This window comes from Vitis vinifera, chromosome 13 (genome assembly GCF_030704535.1).
Source record: "Vitis vinifera cultivar Pinot Noir 40024 chromosome 13, ASM3070453v1".
NCBI classification, from domain to species: domain Eukaryota; kingdom Viridiplantae; phylum Streptophyta; class Magnoliopsida; order Vitales; family Vitaceae; genus Vitis; species Vitis vinifera.
The window spans coordinates 4212075-4229292 of NC_081817.1; positions in this window are offsets into that span (position 1 = coordinate 4212075).

Consider the following 17218-nt stretch of genomic DNA (forward strand, 5'->3'; position numbering starts at 1 on the left):
ATATTAGGGGTTTCAAGGGGCCACTAGCGGACCCTTGAAAAAGTGATGGCGGTAAATGACAACGAGTAGCAACGTGTCCATCCTTCATGAGAGGTGAGTGCAAATGGTTTGAGCATTTTGATGAAATGGGCTGTATATTTTCTTAAAGTGAAAAAAAATTGAGTGTGACACATACATGATGAGAGGTTTTGTCACATGTAGGGGTCTCCAAAAAGCCCGCGGCCCGCGGCCCGCTTTAGGCCCGGCCCGGCCCGCCGGGCTAAAGCCCGGCCCAAGCCCGCCGGGCCCGAGCCCGGCCCGAGCCCGTTTATGGGCGGGCCGGGCCGCGGGCCTAAAATTAGGCCCGGCCCGGCCCGTAGGCCCGCCCATTTAAAAAAAAAAACTACAAAAATAAAAAGTATTAAAAAAAATATTCATTTCAAAATTTTATTCATTGAATGTATAATTACATTTAAAAATGTGGGAAAATTTTACATCACTACAAAATAAATACATCCCAACTAGGTTGGCACCTATTTATTTGTCAATCATTTGTATTTTTCAACCACAAAAAATAAAAATAAAAATATAATATACATTTAGTCATTATTTTCTGGCGGTGATGGCGAACTATCATGCATCCATGAAGATCTTGATAGTTTTAAAGATTCCATATCGACAAGCATCTCTGTTTCTCGAATGGAATCGTACATCCTTTTTTCTGCAATTTCCCAATCTTTTACACATATCCCTGCTTCAATAACGTCTGGCGCTAAGTTGCATCGTTTTTTACTAATAACTCTTCCACCTGCACTAAAAGCAGCTTCTGATGCAACTGTACTCACAGGAACTGTTAGTACATCACGAGCAATTATAGAAAGCACAGGATATTTGTGTTGATGTGATTTCCACCATATTAAAATATCAAAATCTTCTTGATCTTCAAATGGAATTATATCAGTATTAAGATATTTATCTAAATCAGATGTATTATTTGGAGAACTATTTGTTGTCTTTTTTCGACTTTTCAACATTTCTAGAGCTCCTTTATAAAAAGATGAGGAGTTTGTAGATGTAGGTGGTAATTTATTAGTATTAATATCATTACCATATTTTTCTTTATAATAGTTATATAAATTATATAATAATGAATTTATTTCATTTTTAATTTCTTCAATTTTTATTTGGTCATTAAAATAAATAATTGTTAACCATTCATCCAAAGCTTCAAATTTCAATCTAGGGTCCACAATTAAAGCAATATAAAAAATTAAAGGTATTTCTCCCCAATATTTTCTAAATTTTTCTATCATTGCAAATATTGTATCATTAAATATTTCAAAACTTAAATATTTTTGAAGTACAATAAAAATATTAGTTATTTGCATAATAACTCGATTTGAAGTTGGATAATATACACCACAAAAAATGTTTGTTGAAGTATCAAAAATTTCAAAAAGATCTCTTAAAAGATCCGCAACATGCCAATCATAATCACTTAATGCATCAATATCTGCATCACAATCATTGTTAAGTAATTGTATTTCATATAATTCGACTACTTTTCTATATTTTGTAATATTTTGTAAAAGTTTATATGTGGAATTCCATCTAATGGCCATATCCAAATTTATATTTTTTCTTTTCATATTTAACATTTTGCAACAATCAAAAAATAATTCATGTTTTGCTTGAGAACTATTAATACTATATGCAATGCCTCTAATTTTTTCCAATGTATCATCAACATTTTTTAATCCATCCTTTACAATTAAATTTAAAATATGTGCACAACAACGCACATGAAATATTTTAGCATGATCATCTTTTACTTGCCAATATAGTTTTAGTCTATTTATTGCTGCATCATTATTAGCAGCATTATCTAATGTTACTGTCAATATTTTATCACGAAGGCCTAAATTTATAATTTCTTCATTTATTAAAGCTGCTATATTTTTACCACTATGTGGAGCATTTATTAATTTAAATGAAATTATTCTTTTATTTAATTTCCATTCATTATCAATGTAATGAGCAGTTATACATAAAAAACCAGTGTGAGTTAAAGATGTCCAAATATCAGATGTTAAACAAATATTTCCTTCAAAATTTGCAAAAAAAATTTTTAAAATTTCTTTTTGTGTATAAAATTTTTTCATAATATCTCTTTTAACTGTATTTCCAGACCAACCTTTAAATTGAGGATTAATACCTCGTTGAATTGTTCCTACAAAATCATGAGTTTCCATCATGTTGAAAGGTTGTTCTGCTCTTATTATATAATCAATCATTTCTTCACGACAGTTAGATTCATCATAAGAAAATGTTTTTAAATTTCCACTTTCATTTTTACCTAATTGCATATAATTTCTAATATCTACATTATTTTTAGTTTTACAATTTTCGTGATGTCTTTTTAAATGACTTGTGCCTGCATTTGAGCCACCAGTAAGAAATTTATTACAAATTTTACATTTTGCTTTTATTTCTTTTTTATTATTTTCTAAAATTATTTCTACTCTATCAAAAAAATTCCATATATTTGAAGTAAATTTTTTGTTTGATGATATTTCATCACATGGACTAGATGAAGAAGCACTTGTTGTCATATTATAATTATTGATAAAATATTATGCCAAAAATAATAAAGTAATAAATATAAAAAAAAATGTAACAAAAAAATAAAGTAGTAGGGGTGAAGTATGTTACTCAATTAGAGAACCGATGCAGAAATTCCTAGCAAATTTGAACTCTTGGAGCCACCAATGCTTGTTTTGCACCACCAACAATATTGTATAATTTGAGGGAAAAATAAAAAAAAATTGAAATATTGTAGAATGTGAGAGAAATAGAGAGAGAAATAGAGAGAATTTGATGAAAAAATGAAAAGGGAGAAGATGTATTTATAGGAAGGTTTTTTTTTAAAAAAAAAAAAAAAAAAAAAAATTGGCCATGTGACCGTTGCCCAACGGTCACATGGCAGCTAGGAGCATGGGTTGGACTGTTGGAGCTCCAACGGTCACATGACCGTTGGAGCCTTTAATTTTTTTAAAAAAAATAATATACTTTATATTATATATATATAACTAACTCTAACATTTAACACAAAAGTAATGTGGCTCAATTGGTTAGAGCCTTTACTTTGAACCATGAGGGGAGGGGTTCGAATCCCCCCCTCTCCATTCATTTCTAAAGCCTTTTGGCTTATTTAAAAAAGCCCAAGGCTTGGCCCGCCAGCCCGCCCCCCAGCTCGGCCCGCCAGCCCGCCCCCAGCCCGGCCCGCAGCCCAGCCCGCCCAGCCCGCGGGCTCATAGGCCGGGCCGCGGGCCGAAGATTTTTCCCTGGCCCGGCCCGGCCCGGCCCTTTGACCAGTCAACGGGCCCATAGGCCCGGCCCGAGCTGGGCCGCGGGCCTCCTATTTACGGCCCGGCCCGCCCGTTGGAGACCCCTAGTCACATGGTTACTTGATATAAACTAAGCAATTATAGGAATTATTGATGCAGTCCACCGATAACTTCCTTTGATATCATCTTAACTTTTTTATATGACAGATCCAAAATCCAATGGGATTGTTTCCTTATTCAACGGGATTATTTGCTTTATTCGTGAGTTGTCGGCAATGTGTTTATCCTTCAAGATAGCATCCCTATTGTGCTTTTATCTTAATTTCTTTTTTGACTTTAATCCAATTTTCAATAATTGAGGTCATAACAATAATTTTTAAAGCATGGTTGTAGACGCTTGTTTTTCAGTGCAGATTCACTTTTTATTTATTTGATGAAAATTATGATTTTTAAAAAAAACTTAAAATCGTCATTTTTTTTTAAAGAAAAAACAAAATAAGAAAAAAAAACTCCTAAGTGTAACTCCAAAAAGAAAAACAAGTCTATGAAAAACTTAGTCTAGGTTCCGGGGTTAGATTATCTATTGGGAAGGTACGGTGATAAGTCGTAACACCCTTCTAAACCTATATACATACAGTTTCTACTAAATATATATATATATAAATAATAATAAAATCAAGTTATAAGAACGCACAAAATATGTGAGAAGAGAATTATTCAAAATGATTTATTGCACTAAATAAAAAGATATTTCAAAATAATTAGTTTTCAAGAAATTTCAAAGGGTTTTATTAAAAACAATTTTAAATTAATGATTTCAACTTGATAAATTATTTTTATATGTTTCTTGAAACTCATTTAACTTATTTTGCTCAATTATATAAATATTAATTAATTTAAAATATATAAATTTTTGAAGAATTTCAATTATATTTGATTTTCTTTTATATTTTTTTATGAAGAAATTGATTATGCGAAAACCATTTTTCCTAAAATTTTGTTTTTTTTAGTACTTTTGCAAACCACACACAACCTAAAAGTCTTTTTTGTCTTTAAAAAAAAAAAAAAAACAAAACAAAATCAGTAGAAAACATACACTAAATTTTTTATTTTGAAATCTAAAGTTTTAAATTTTCAACTTCTTTTAAATTTTTAAATAGTTTTAATTATAATATAAATAAATAGGAATGTGACAAATATTTAATCCGCCTAATGAACGGACAGGAACGGTCGATGCAAACCAAAGCTTTAAAAATCGAATTCAACCATAAATCGCATTATCAATTCAATCAAGAGATTAGATCGTCGTACCCTTTACATCGAGTGAACCCTTGGTTCAATATTCGTTGTCATAACTCATAAGAACCTTTTCTTTGTTATCGGAGGATTTATTTTATTTATTTATTTATTTTTCATTTTTGTTTTCCTTTTGCCATTTTTCTAGTGATGCCTTTTTCTGATCGTGTCACCGCACCTCTTCAATCATTTGTTACCCCTTTCTTTATTACTAGCACTTAGTGTTTTTTCTTTTTTGTCATTTTTCCCCTGTTCCTTTTTCGGCTTTGGTCCCCACCTTTTCAATCATTTAGTGTTTTTTCTTTTTTGTCATTTTTTCCCCCTGTTCCTTTTTCGGCTTTGGTCTCCACTTTTTCAATCATTTCTTATCTCTTTCTCTACCGCTACCGCAATTTTTTTTTTTTTTACATTTAAAAATAATATTTTGATAAAAAAAAATTATACAAAATTCTGATTAAAAAATATTAATTTTGAAATTTTCAAAATTAAATTCTGATTTTTTAACTTTTTTTTTCAAATATTTATACAAACACACTTTTTCCACAACATAAGCCAACCGGTTAGATGTAGCTTCAAATATTTTAGTGATATAGTATTATTTTCAATCTATTTCCCATGCTATGATTTATAACAATTAAATATTTTTTAAACCTTTAAATTCAATAATTTAAATACGGGATGATTACAAGAAAAAATATAAAAAAAATAATATATTTAAAATAATAAAACAATGAAATATATTTGTTATTTTAATAGCAAATATGTTTTTTTTTTTTTTTGGGTAAAAGACAAACAATCTCGATAGCAAATATTACAGCCATCTAGTCAACACACTTACTGTATGTTTTGATGGAAATTTATTAAATATTCCTTTACACTTACTGATTGATAATTAAAGAAGGCACCATCATTGTCATCAAATTATCCCCATGACAAAGCTTTCCCTTTACACTAATCAATACTAATTATAGAGCTTAAGATCCCGCGTAGGTTTTCTGTAGGTTGTCATTAGAGATATTAAATTGGGTACCATGTGGAGAGGCAACTAGTGATGTGTTTTCAACCTCAAACTCAACCTCAGGATTATTAGACCTATCACCAACTTCAAGGTTCACAAATCTTGTGTTTTCACATTCCACAACTTGTTGGACCATCACCAAATCAATATTTTCTGTTTGACAACAATTTTCATCATCATTAGGTAAATGAATCTCATCTGTGTCGATTGCATCATCTCTATCATCTTCCTCATCTCTCTCATTTTCGTCATCAACATCAGTATCACCTGTTGATAATCGTGTCAAATGACCCATTTCATTACTCAAATGATAATGGTTGGGAGTTTGCTCTATGAATAATTGAACTGAAGACATTCCATACTTTGATGACACCAGTAGCATACGTGCAACTGTCCGATCATTTCTCACCACTAATGGTTGAAATTTGTTCATTTCAGTTGGATGACGACATTTCAAGACTAACTGATCGTCTCTGTCAACACCAATGATATCATATATCATCTTCAACAACTCCACAAAAGTCGTATGAATGGGCACATCTATAGGCTCAATCTCTACATTATTTCCAATATATCTCAAGTCCGTTTCTGTCCTCAAAATTGTTCCATTCCAATAACATAACACTTCTACTGTGGAATCAGTCATAATGGCCTTCACATAAATAATAACAAAAGGTTATTACATAAAAAAAAATTTATATTTATTTAAGTAAAAAATAATACTTTATGGTCAATGATTCATAAAATACAATAATAAACCTAATAAATATTGGAATGTAACAAAGCTTCATGTCTAAATACCAAATTCAACTCAAATGAAAGCAATGTATAAGCAAATAAGTATATAAGTAAAGAGTAGGATGATATTATGAATTAATATTATTTTTGTGGTCCAATAAAATGTTTTACATGTGTTTGGGTTACAAACACGTTTAATTTATTTTTCTAATTTCATAATTAGGATGAGATTAACTTTTAATATTTTTTTGATAAAATGAAATTAATATTTTTATATTAAAAAATAATTTTTAAAATAAATATGTGTTAATTATGTTAATTCTTTTACAACTCAAAATTATCTATTAAATATATTTTTTAAAATAAATATATGTTAAATATGTTATTTTAAATAAAAAAATGAGATTTTAATAATTGCAAGAAATCCACCCTAGTCCACAAGCTAAGAAATAATTTTTAGAATACACATATTTTGAATAGTGAACTCTAGTACCTCCTAACCACACAATCAACCATAGATTAGGATCCCCATAAAATCAAATGTGTAATGAGAAAAACAATCAACCAATACGAGAACTACCTAAGATGAAGATACAAATATTCTGAAATTTAGGTTGAGGATAAGAAATAATACAAAGAAAGTGAAACAATGACGTGGATGAATTGACAATACCTGCTAAAGAAAGGAATTAAATGAAATCCTAAATTACTCTATAAAGTGCATTTAGGTAATTTTGCAGATTTGACGTTTTTTAATGTTATTAGTAAAAAATTGGTACTTCAATTGTATTCATAATTTGAAAAGTTTTTTTATTGAAACTTTCTTCTTAAAAGAAGTGTCAATATTTCTAAACTTTCTATTTTATAAATTAATCTCTTTTCTCTTAAGTTTCTAGTTTGAGTCTTCAGAATTTTGAAGTCTTTGTTATTAGAAATTTTATCCGAAGGTGTTTCTATAAAGTAGGATGTTAATTCTACAAATGGAGTTTTTTTTATTTTATTTTATTTTATTTTTCAAAGATTTAGGAGTTCTCAAAAATGAACAATAGTCCTAACAAGTTGCTACATAGGTTAGGTTTGCTTTCTGTTGAGAGAGAGAAAGAAGAAAAACCTTAATTCTCATTCATGTTATCTCTACTTACAATTGAGAGATATATATATACAAGGCTAGGAGTCCTAACTACCATACATGTGACCTATATTAACAAGGAAAGATAATATACTATAAATACATTATATTCAACACTCCCCCTCAAGCTGGAGCATATACGTCATATGCACCAAGCTTGTTACAAATATATTTAATCCTAGGACCTCTGAGAGATTTAGTGAAGATGTCTGCTAGTTGATCATTTGAATTGACAAAACTTGTAGCAACACATCCTGATGCGATCTTCTCTCTAATGAAATGACAGTCAACTTCAATATGCTTGGTCCTTTCATGAAAGACTGGATTGGATGCAATATGTAATGCGGCCTGGTTATCACAGATGAGTTTCATCTGTTCATCCTTTCCAAATCTCAATTCCTGAAGAAGATGTCTCAACCATATGAGTTCACATGTTGCCAAAGCCATAGCTCGATACTCGGCTTCAGCGCTAGATCTGGCCACTACATCTTGTTTCTTACTCTTCCAAGATATTAGATTACCTCCAATAAAAACACAGTACCCTGAAGTGGAACGTCTATCTGTGGGTGAGCCAGCCCAATCTGCATCTGTGTAACCAACAACTTGAGTATGACCTCTGTTCTCGTACAATACACCTTGGCCTGGTGTACTTTTGATATATCGAAGAATGCGGATTACGGCATCCCAATGGCTATCACATGGTGACTGTAGGAATTAACTAACAACACTCACAGGAAAAGAAATGTCTGGACGAGTAATGGTGAGATAGTTCAATTTACCTACGAGCCGTCGATATCTCCCGGGGTCTCCTAAAGGCTCCCCCTGTCCTGGTACAAGTTTGACATTCGGATCCATAGGTGTGTCTACCGGTTTACAGTCTAACATACCGGTTTCTTCCAGGATGTCTAAAGCATACTTCCTTTGGGAAAGGACCACACCAGAACTGGATTGAGCTATCTCAATTCCCAAGAAATACTTGAGTTTCCCCAAGTCTTTGGTCTGAAAGTGGGTAAAAAGATGTTGCTTTAGTTTTTGAATACCATCCTGATCACTGCCTGTAATGACGATGTCGTCCACATAAACAACCAGATAAATACACTGCCCCAAGGAGTTATGATGATAGAAAACTGAATGGTCTGTTGTACTGCGAAGCATGCCAAACTCTTGAACAACAGAACTAAAACAGCTAAACCATGCTCGAGGAGATTGTTTCAAGCCATATAGAGAACGGCGTAACCTGCACACTAAACCAGACTCCCCCTGAGCAACAAAACCAGGAGGTTGCTCCATATAAACTTCCTCGGCAAGATCACCATGAAGGAAGACATTTTTAATATCCAACTGATAAAGAGACCAAGAACACATAGCAGCCATGGAGAGAAGCAAGCGGACAGAAGCAATCTTGGCAACAGGGGAGAATGTGTCACCATAATCAGAACCATAAACCTGAGTATAGCCTTTAGCAACTAAGCGGGCCTTAAGGCGATCAACCTGACCATCAGGACCAACCTTAACTGCATAGACCCAACGACAACCAACTGTAGATTTACCAGAGGGTAAAACAACAAGATCCCAAGTGCCATTAGAGTGCAGAGCAGCCATTTCATCCACCATTGCCTGTCGCCAGCCTGGATGGGAAAGAGCTTCATGGGTGCTCTTTGGAAGAGAAACAGAGGATATAGCAGAAACAAAAGCAGAATAGGGTGAAGATAATCGATGATAACTCAAAAAATTGTAAATAGGATGAGGATTACGAGTAGAGCGAGTACCTTTCCGAACAGCAATGGGTAAGTCATTAGGAGAAGGTAGAGCCGGGGCAGGTGAAGCCGAAGGGATAGGAAGTGAGTCAGCAGGAGCCTCAGGAAAAGGGAGAGGAGCAACGACACGAGGGCGACGATGATAAACCTGAAGTGGTCGAGGGGGCATAGCATCAGGTGGGGAGACAATGGGAATGGGCAAGACTTCAGAAATAGGAAGAGACTCAGAAGTGGTGGAAAAGAATGGTGAGTCCTCAAAGAAGGTGACATCAGCGGAGATAAAGTATCGATGAGTCTCAAGGGAATAACAACGATAACCCTTTTGAAGTCTGGAATATCCCAAGAAGAGGCACTTCATGGCTTTGGCGGAAAGCTTGTCCTGTCCAGGAGTGAGAATATGAACAAAACAAGTACAACCAAAGACACGAGAAGGAAGGAAATAAAGTGGTTGGTCAGGGAAAAGAAGGGAGTGAGGAATCTGATCGTGTAAGACAGAGGAGGGCATACGATTAATCAAATAACAAGCAGTAAGAACAGCGTCCCCCCAAAAGCGAAAAGGAACGTGACTATGGAGGAGGAGAGTACGAGCTGTCTCAACAAGATGTCGATTCTTGCGTTCAGCTACCCCATTTTGTTGAGGAGTATGAGCACAAGAAGACTGATGAAGAATCCCATGATGAGACATAAACGAAGTAAATTGGGCTGAAAAATATTCCCTGGCATTGTCACTGCGTAACACACGAATAGAAATATTGAACTGGGTTTGGATTTCAGTATAAAATTTCTGGAAAATAGAGAATAACTCAGCTCGATTTTTCATTAAAAATAACCAAGTACATCGAGAATAGTCATCAATGAAAGTGACAAAATACTGAAATCCTAAAGTAGACGCAGTCCGACAAGGACCCCAAACATCAGTGTGGACAAGCTCAAAAGGAGACTTTGCCCGATTATTCAAACGCTTTGGGAACGAGACACGAGTATGTTTCCCAAGCTGACATGACTCACACGGAAGCGACGACAAAGTGGAAAAACGAGGGACCATCTTTTGGAACTTGGAGAGACTAGGATGACCCAGACAATTGTGAATGAGGAGAGGGGCATCAGTGGAAATGCAAACTGCAGCAGATGAATCCGAGGTGAGGTGATAGAGGCCTTGAGACTCACGTCCTATGCCAATCGTCTTCCCCGTACTCCGGTCCTGCAAGGTCACAAATTTATCAGAAAAGGTAATAGAGCAATTAAGAGTACGAGTGAGTTTGCTGATGGAAATAAGATTAAAAGGACATTCAGGAGTATAAAGGACAGAAGTGAGAGGTAGAGAAGGCAGAGGAAGGGCCAAACCAATACCTTTAGCCACAGTTTGAGAACTATTAGCTAAGGTAACAGTAGGTAAAGCAGAGGTAGTAGTAATAGAGGAGAAAATATCCTTATTACCAGATAGGTGATCAGAAGCTCCAGAATCTAGAATCCAGGATCCAAGAGAAGATGTGTGGGTAAGGCAGGCAGAGGCATTACCAGGCTGGGCAACAGAGGCAATAAAAGCCTGAGATGCAGAAAAGCTCGGAGGCTGAGGCAGCGGAGAATCAGAGGACTGGGCCATATCCACTTATCTGGAGAATGAAGTATGTTTGGATCGAAGAGAGCCCTAATACGGCTTCAGATTGCAGCGTGGTACCACCAGAAAGGTAGAAGAACACTTCCCAAGGCCCGTGCAGGGATTGGGGTGGAGAAAAAATAGTCGGAGCTTCGCCGGAAAGACTGTTTGGAGGGCCGACGGAGACAAAAAAACCCCAAAAGAGGTACGTGCAGGGCTCGGATGGGAAAACCAAGGAGGTAGGGAGGCTGGTCGGCGTCAGGCGAAGCTGGAGGAGGAGGCGCGTCGCCGGAAAATGCCTCACGCACCCTCACGCGCCGGCGCGTGAGATGCAGCCGCCGACCGGAAAATGGAGCGTGGCCGGCGCGTGGATGCTCTTTTGGTGCCGGTGCCTTCACAAAAGTTGGAGATCTCCTCCAGGCGCTCCTTCTGGTATGGTCGGTGTCGGAAAAATAGGTCGCCGGAAAAGTTCGCCGAAAAATTTTGCCGGCGGTGAGTGGTTTCTAATGACGTTCCGACTGACCGGAAAGTATTGGGAGATGGGGAAGGTGACCGGAATGAAACACGGTCACCGGAAGGTTTCCCGGAGTTGATGACACGGGAAATAGGAAAGAATTAGGTTTTCCTCCCTGGCTCTGATACCATGTTGAGAGAGAGAAAGAAGAAAAACCTTAATTCTCATTCATGTTATCTCTACTTACAATTGAGAGATATATATATACAAGGCTAGGAGTCCTAACTACCATACATGTGACCTATATTAACAAGGAAAGATAATATACTATAAATACATTATATTCAACACTTTCCATAATTTTTTTTAGTTTTAAGGGTTCTAAAACTTTATAAATAAAGCTAATGGATGTAAAAGGGGATGATGATTGATGATCCAAAGATTTTTATTTTTATTTTTTTATGGGTGCAAATTTTGCAATATTCATGGTAGGACTTAATTATTTTACTTCTAAGTGAGACTCCTAGGGCATATGTAAGTTTGTAAGATTGCTTCTTTATCTTTTTTTTTCCTATTTTTTATTTTATTTTTTCCCTACTATTATAATTTTATCTTTCTTCTCCTTAAATCTCAAAAGACCAAAGTCCTAGTCTTATTCCAAAGTTTCAAATTTCAAACCAACCAACTACCCTTTTGTTTTGAATAATTAACAATTACTAGGGTGGGTCCCCTTGTGTTATTCAAGAGCTAGCAATTATCTAATTGAATTTTTTTTTTTATAAATAAAGAGAAATTTTTCTAATTGAAATTTGATAATTGATTAATGAACATCACGCATAATTGTGGTATTATGTTGACTTGTTATGAAATTAAATAATATTTTTTAACAAAAACAAGATATTAAGTAAATTAGTAATTGAAAATATGAAAATAAAAATAAATAACACTATATTTTATAAAATTTATTTAAAAGTGAAGTATTTAAATATGATATATTTATAAAAATGACTCTACTACACCTTCAAAAATTAATTCTTATATTCATTTATTCATTTAAATATTCAAATATATAAATATTTTATAAATTTAGTCATTTACTTAATATCAATAGGAAAATTTAGTAATATTAATATAAATTTAGTAAATTCAGTTAATTCCATAGGAAAAGTGATAAGCTGATGTACTTAATACCAGAGCAAACCCATAATAATAATTCCACAGGAAAATTTCATAATAGTAATATGATAAAATTATTTTTATTAATATCTTTTTTATTTAATCTTTAATTTTATTAAAAATTATAATATATTCTATTAAGATGAGATAAAATTGTTCTCATGATTTGTTTTTTTTTTTTTTAACTCTATTAAATCTAAAAATCAAAATGCTACCCACTTCTTTCACTCGGGCATGAAGAACCCCTTTTCTGAAGTTGCCTTCCAGCCGGAGAATCCCTAAAAAAGCCCTTCTCTCACTCTGCCACTCTCAATCCTCGCAGGTACTAATCTAATCATGTTATTTTTTTTTTTTTTTGCAACCCCCCTTTGATTCCCAATAAAATCCATGCCCCATTCGATTTCCGGGAAAATTCATCCTCGTTTGATTTCCGAGAAAATCCATGCCCCATTCGATTTTTGCGAAAATTCATCCTCGTTTGATTTCCGAGAAAATCCATGCAAAACCCCCAAGGAAAACCAAAAAAATTGCTTTTCTTTTGCTCTTTGTGTTTTCTGGATCCATTTTAGGGGTCTCTTTGCTGTTGTGCCATTGGATTTAAATTTCAAGAACCCTAAATCAAAACTGAGAAACGGGAAAAATCAAGAATTTTTTTCTTTCTATTTTCATTCTCGTTTCCCACTTTTCTTAGCATCCAACGGGAAAAATAAAAATACTAACAACACAACAACACATGATAAAAAAAACTCAGATCTGAAAAAAATTAACACTAACCTCAACCTCCAACTTCAGTGGCCCACTGGTGGGGCTTGGATTTTTAAGGAAAAGCTGGGAATAGAGAGCAGATCGGATGGAGTTGTAGCTCCAATGTCTCCCTCAGTGGCCCACTGGTGGGCCTAGGGTTTTTAACAAAAAAAACCACACGCAGATAACAGGGGAAGAGAGCAGCTCGGATGTTTGGGAAAGTAAAAGATAAAAAGAATAAAAAAATTATTTTGTATGTTTGGGAAAGTAAAAAATAAAAAGAGAACAGGGGAAGAGAGCAGCTCGGATGTTTGGGAAAGTAAAAGATAAAAAGAATAAAAAATTATTTTGTATGTTGACGTGGGCTGAAAAGGGCTATTTTGAACATTTGTTTGAAAAGCAGGCCATTCTGAGCATTTTGTTTGAACGGAAGGCTATTTTGACCCATAAGTCGAGTAAAAGCTTTCTATGAATTATGATAGGTCACTCCTATCTTCTCCCAAACCCTTCTTATTAGGTATAGACATTTATACTTCTCCCAAACCTTTCTCATTAGGTATAGACGGTCGTCGAAAAAATGGGTCCCCATGCCATGTCCCTATACTTCAAATTTTTAAAAAATGCAAGTTGATTGAAGTAGTTGCACATTGGTTCAAGAACATTGACAAAACTTCTAAGTTGACTTGAATGAAAATGAAAACAGGCTAATTCAGTGCCCGATTTAGATGCAGCAATGAAACGACTACATGTTCTTTTTAATGAAAAATGACATTTCAGAATTACGTGATATATATTTTTCATGTTGGGTCTCCATTTAAGTAAAAGGAGTATAGGGGAAAATAAATATTTGGGTAATTATTTTTTAAAATAATTCTCAAAAATTATTCAAGTTTTATAATTTTATATAATTAAAACACCCTATCTGAAAGTATTATTTTTTATTCTTAAAAAATAAAAAATAAGTCATACGAAAAAGCGGATCGTTAAGAGTTATTTTTGTGGATAGTTACGTTATAAAAAAAGAAAAAGAAAAATAAAATTCATTGTATAATGTTATAAAACAAAAGTATTCAACGAGGAAGCACACCAAAAGAAAGGGAAAAAGTCCATTTAAATAATTTTTTTTTTTCGTTTTTTATAAAAGTGTGTGCTTGTTTAATACATTATTGGAAGGGGGTGGTGTAGTGGAGTTATTATTTATATCAAGGAAAATTTGGGCGTCACAGGTATGTGAGGTGTTTTGTCGTCACCGATGCCTTCATCCGCTGCACATTTTCGCCACAATGAAACAGTTCTGCCTCAAGGCTGTGACTCTAGAACCACCTTTTGAGTGAATAGCTGTGAAGGTGATGGGAACGAGCATTGACTTTGCTCCTCCCTCTTTTTGTGTGTATGTAAGAATGCATTTATGCGAGCACTCAATGCACCAAACAGACCCTTCTTCAACCTCTCGTCCTGTCTCTCTCTCTCTCTCTGTTTTCAATCTCCAGGTTCTTTCTTTTCTCTGCTCCATTTTATCTCCTTTTCAAGTTTTCTCAATTCTGATGAAGGTGCTTTTCATTTGAGTGTAACCACTTCTTTTATATAAGCTGGCTCGTTTCAGTTCCCTTCTTCCTTAGCAACACATTCATAAAATCCTTCACACACAGCATGTAACTTTCTCCCAAGTTTTCTTCCCAGAAATCAAAATTTGAAAAAAAAAAAAAAAAAAAAAAAAGGTAGCTTTATCTACCCATATGTTTTTCTGAGGGTTTCTTATCTGGGTTAGTGTCACTCACTCTGGCCAAGATTAGGACGATTGTGTAGCGACACCTTTATAAAGACCGTCAAATCATGTAACATCCCTTCAAATCTTGACAAGAGAGTGTGCAAGTTGTTGAATGCATGGTCAATTATCGAGTAAAAACTCACTCTCATGATGATCCATATGCATTTTCTAGGAGCTATCTGCTGTGACCTAAAAATAGAAGAAAAGTAATGAAATTTCTTAGCAGTGTAAAAGATGGAGAAGTAAAAATGAGAAAATCCCATACATATATTACATTGTCTAATGTGTTATACATTGGCTTTGGTCTGCGCAGAAATTAAGCTGCTATCACCTAATTCCCTGGAGATAATTTTGAGTCACGTATTGAACTACACTCTTAATACAAGGACTTTTCTCAATAGTACGATAATTTAAAAAAGTTATGCTTATATTATTATAGTAGAAGAAGTTATTACAAATATATGATAGTTTTTGCCACATAGGAGAGAGGGTGAACGGAAATTTTTTTTTTAAAAGGGAACTCGTCTCTTCAAGAGACGAGTTCCATAAAAAAAAAATTCTCACTTACTCAAGGGAACTCGTCTCTTCAAGAGACAAGTTACATGAAAAAAAATATATATATATTTTTAAAAAAATTCCCAAATTAAAAAAAAAAAAAAATTCCTCAATTCCTCAAGGAAACTCGTCTCTTTAAGAGACGAGTTCCCATTAAAATATATATATATATATATATATATATATATATATATATATATATATTAAAAAAATTCACAAATTAAAAAAAAAAAAAAAAAACAATTTAGAACTAAAGGGAACTCGTCTCTTGAAGAGACGAGTTCCCATAGAAAAAAATATATATTTTTTTTAAAATATATATTTTTATTTAAAAAAAAAATTCCCAATTTAAAAAAAAAATAAAAAACAATTCCTCAAGGTAACTCGTCTCTTCAAGAGACGAGTTCCCATGAAAAAAAATTATATATTTTAAAAAAATTCCCAAACCCTCAAGGGAACTCGTTTCTTGAAGAGACGAGTTCCCATGGAATTTTTTTTTTTAAATATATATATATTTTTTTAAAAATTCCCAAATTTAAAAAAAAAAAAAAAAGAATTTCCTCAAGGAACTCGTCTCTTCAAGAGACGAGTTCACATGGGAAAAAAAATACCCATGGAAAAAAATATATATATATTTTTTAAATATATATATATATATATATATATATATTTTAAAAAATTCCCAAATTATAAAAAAAAAAAAAAAATTCCTCAAGGAACTTGTCTCTTCAAGAGACGAGTTCCCATGAAAAAAAAAAAATTTTAAAAATATATATATATAAAATTCCCAAATTAAAAAAAAGAAAAGTAGGAATTTCCTCAAGTGAACTCGTGTCTTGAAGAAACGAGTTCCCTTGAGGAATTTTTTTTTTTTTTTGGGAATTTAATATATATATATTTCATGGAAATTCCTAGGAAATTTTTTTTTAAATTTGGGAATTTTTTTTCCATGGCGAATTGTTTTTTTTTTTTTTTTTCATTTGGGAATTTTAAAAAAATATATATATTTTTTCATGGAACTCGTCTCTTGAAGAGACGAGTTCCCTTGTGGAATTTTTTTTTTTTTTAAATTTGTGATTTTTTTTAAATATATTCTTTTTTTTTCAATTTGGGAATTTTTTTTAAGAAAATATTTTTTTTCCATGGGAACTCATCTCTGAGTTCCCTTGAGGAAATTCCTTTATTTTTATTTTATTTGGAATTTTTTTTTCCATGGGAACTCGTCTCTTGAAGAGACGAGTTCCCTTGAGGAATTTTTTGTTTTTTTAATTTGGGAATTTTTAAAAATATATATATATAAAAAAAATATTTTTTTTCTATGGGAACTCGTCTCTTCAAGAGACGAGTTCTCTTGAGTAAATGGAGAATTTTTTTTCATGAAACTCGTCTTTTGAAAAGACTAGTTCCCTTTTTTAAAAAAATTTATCCGTTCACCCTCTCTCATCTCTCCTATCTCCTCTTTCCTCTCTCTTATGTGGCAAAAATTAGCATATATTTGTAATAACTTCTTCTACTATAATAATTTAAGCATAACTTTTTTAAATTATCGTACTATTGAGAAAAACCCCTTAATACAATGGGTCTCTTGCTTTTTGCTCATGGCATCGCCACTCCTTTGGCAGCATCCACTAAGAACTTAGTTTGGGTCAAAGCTCAAGAA